The sequence below is a fragment of the Atta colombica genome, unplaced genomic scaffold (assembly GCF_001594045.1).
Source record: "Atta colombica isolate Treedump-2 unplaced genomic scaffold, Acol1.0 scaffold341, whole genome shotgun sequence".
Lineage (NCBI taxonomy): Eukaryota > Metazoa > Arthropoda > Insecta > Hymenoptera > Formicidae > Atta > Atta colombica.
In genome coordinates, this window is record NW_017259450.1 from 9,093 (window position 1) to 13,059 (window position 3,967).

Sequence of the window (3,967 nt, forward strand, 5' to 3'; positions counted from 1 at the left end):
TATATATATATATTATGTATAATAAAATAAAAGATATCATAGGCAAGAAATAATAAAGAGAACGAGAATGATTTCCTCATACAAGAGGCTAATTCTTATACTAACAATTTATAAACAAATATAAGAGAGAGAGAGAGAGAGAGAGAGAGAAAGTTTCGGAAAAATTATCTATTTTCAAACTCATATTATTTATCAGCCGAATCATGTGGAACATTTTAAACTTCGACGCATGTTACACATGTTACAACGTGACAAAAAGATGCGGAAACATCATATTAGGAAAATAGCATAGAACATTATGCTTTCAGTAAGATAAGTTGTTAAGAAAAGAAAAATAAGATTAGCCTGCAGATTGGAGCATACGTTGAATGATTATGTGGGAAATAATAGGGATGATTCTTAATTGGATAAATATAGCGATGATATTCAATAAATTCTGTCATGCGTGTGTTAGAGAAATAGATATAAATGCGATATTTGTGAAATTTTTATCTCTGGGCACACCAAAAGCACTACAAATCTGCTTATCGGATCATTCTTCATATTGAAATTGTGGAGATCATATCACGTTTACGGTTAAAAGCTGTATATCTAAATAGGTTCTAAATAGCTCTATATCTAAATAGGCTCTATATCTAAATATTTTCCCTTTAATTTAAAAGCAAACTGGAAAATGTAAAGTTTATTATTATATAATTTTAAAAATCTATTTCGCCTTTTTCGGCGAAATTATCAGAAGAGATGTTTTAATTCATGCAAGCTCTATCAAAAACATTGTATTTATATATTTTATAGAAAAGAAAAACACGAAAAGATTAAGACGTTATGAAGTTTTAATAAATACATACGTGTAGAAAAAATTATATATTTTTTAAAAGACAAAAATTACTTTTTCCTTTTTTACAGAAAGATAGTGTTATTCATATACATATGTCATATACTATTACGAAAAATATCCAAACTATGTTTATCTATATTATTAGATATTCATTAGGTAAGTACATAAATACATTAAATGAAAATTGTAAGTATATACATTTCTCATTAATCTCAACATTTCAGTTTTTGATTATATGATTGTCTTGCAAAATATAAGTTTTATAAATTGGACAGAGGATTAGAATGGGGTTAATTATTGTAAATCTCTCTTTATATATAGAAGCGTAATTAATATTTATTATTTTTTCATTGCTCACACAAAATGAAATTAAAATATCTATTAAGAGCATAATTCGATTTTATCTATCTATGTTCGCCGCATACGATCGCATCTATGAATTACATTCTCCTCTGCAATTACAAATATACGTATATACCATTAAGAATCGCGCGAGTTGATCATGCACTAGTACCCGAATCCGAAATTTTATGACTTTCACGCTCATTCTTTTCTCTGAGATGCTTTATTTTATCCATTTCTCCGAGACATTTCACCGCGTCAACTCATCCTCGGCTATGCTGTTGCGTTCACTATTGTTGCGCATATCGTGTCCTGAGCATTATGTTCATCCTGCTCGCTCTATTGTCGATGCGCTGCAGTCTGCACCACACCATGTGATGCACATATACGAAGGGGTGAAACGGATCGATCACAGGGCTGCATCGTGTCTCCTCGACAAAACCCAACGCGAGTTTCCCTCTTCGACACGCCCGGCATCGTTGTCCTTCACTTCGTTGTCATTGTCGTCGCCAACCGAGTCGATTCTCATTAGTTAACCGGTGTGAACCGGTGGAGGCGATGGAGATGGAGACGAGATCACCGGTTGACGACAGATAACTGTACGTCACCTGTGGACAGAATTTACAGCGATGTCTTCTCGCAAGTTGTTCACGTGGTAGTTGAACGTTACGGTCATAACAGCAACAGTGGTAATAGTGGCGGTGGTAGCGGCGGCAGCGACGGCGCGGCGTGGCGGCGCGGGCGTCCTGCGTCCCGACGTTGGCAGGCGCGCCCGTATACTCGTACTTTCCTTCGATTGTCACTGGAGAATGAGAGAAGAGCGACAACTCACTGTTCACAGCAGTTCCAGTCGGCGCGCGGCGTCCGTCATGACGCAATTCAACTTCATTGCGTTAAATGTGTTGTACCCGTGTGCTTGTCATTTAGTTTGGAATTTGCAATTAATAATTAATTAAACCGCCAATTTTTCTAACACAAATCACTCTAACGGGTCTCGATTAATTGAGGGATGCGTAGGAGAAATGCTCAAGTCATTAAATGCAATGGAAACACAGCATTGCGGTCGTTGAATCGACGATCCAATCTTCTCTCATCGGGTAAGTCTTATAGCTGATATTTGTTCGGCTATTTTCGATTGGAATAATTGATGAGAATTGGGAAATTATGATTACAACACTTAATAAATATAAAATCTAATAATATATACCTAATAAATCAAGATTTTTTTCTCTCGCAAATTGTGTCTTTAAGAAATATCCAGTAATTTTGCGAATTCGGAAACATGACTTGAATTGGAATATACTTCTCGAAGCGAATTAAATCAAATCGAACGATTTGCAGTTTTATAATTGAAAAATTATTAAGCGCGCCCAGAGACGTCTTAAAATTCATAAGACATTTTTAGAAATTATTATGAGAGAAAAATATCTATATGATAACGTATTTAAGATATCTTATGAACTCGATTTATGACGTCTGACAAATATTATCTTCAAAACTTGCTTTAGACAACATTTGTTTAAAATATAGTACAAAAATAAAAATTACTGTTATTGAAACACGTTGACAAGAAGAAGAATACGAAGCAGAAGCTTGATTTATCTAATAAATTGATATTTGAATGATATCACACAGGTATTTAATGTTATCGCGGAAAAACTCTTAAATTTTTATGAAAATTCTTAGTGAAATACAACTTAGTGAAATTCTTAGTGAAATACAACATTGAATGTCTTTAATTAATGAGAATGATATTGATTATGACGTAGAAATTTAACAGATAAGCAAAAGAAAAAAGAAAGATCTATTGAAAGATCTATTATATATATATTATATATTATGAGATTCTCGAGGAAATTATTCCTTTTCATTTTTATGTGGATAAGTTCGTAGACAATCGAACAGATATCCGAATGTAAAACCTATATCAGGATTTATATATGGCTATTTTGATGCTGTGACACCAATTCATAAAAGAATTTCACAACTTGATAATTTAAACATACAGTATTTTTACACGATCACTAACGAAATGTTTTCTCTCTCTCTCTCTCTCTCTCTCTCTCTCTCTCTCTCTCTCTCTCTCTCTCTCTCTCTCTCTCTGTCTGTTCAAGAATTCGTAAACTTTATTTTCATTCAAGTTAAGTTACAAAAAACAATTTTCTGACAAGGAAATAGAATCGACAGAATTCGATTTAAAAACGACAAGAGAATCGTGTAAATAAACTCTTATTCCAAGCGAGCTATCAAAGTAAAGTATAATACTCATATTGTTACTTTCCTTCATGAAAATGATTTACAAAGATGTTAAAAGATTGAATAACTGCTAAAAAAATTTTTCTAATAATATATAATTTTAAGTACAATAAAAGTTTTATATTTTATTTCACGTATTTTTATTATTTATAAACACAATTATTCAAGGAATATTATACAAGGAATTACAATTATACAAGGAAATTTGTTTTCCTTGTACCAAATGCGTTTGTATTTGTTTGAAAAATTTAATTGTTTCGTACAATACAAGATCAAAATAGCTTACAAAGGTTAAATAATGCATAAAGATATCTGAATAAATACGCAAAACAAGGCATTATTGAAATTTATCGTTAATACGAAAATATCGATCAATGTAATTTTGCGAAGGTAACCAAGGCTAATTCTCGTTACGTAATAAATGTTAGAACTATGATGCTGTTTAACCTTGTATTAGGCGCCATTTGTAACATTTTCTTGACGTTATTGAACTTTCATTAATACGATTTATTCGAGAAGAGCAGAAATATT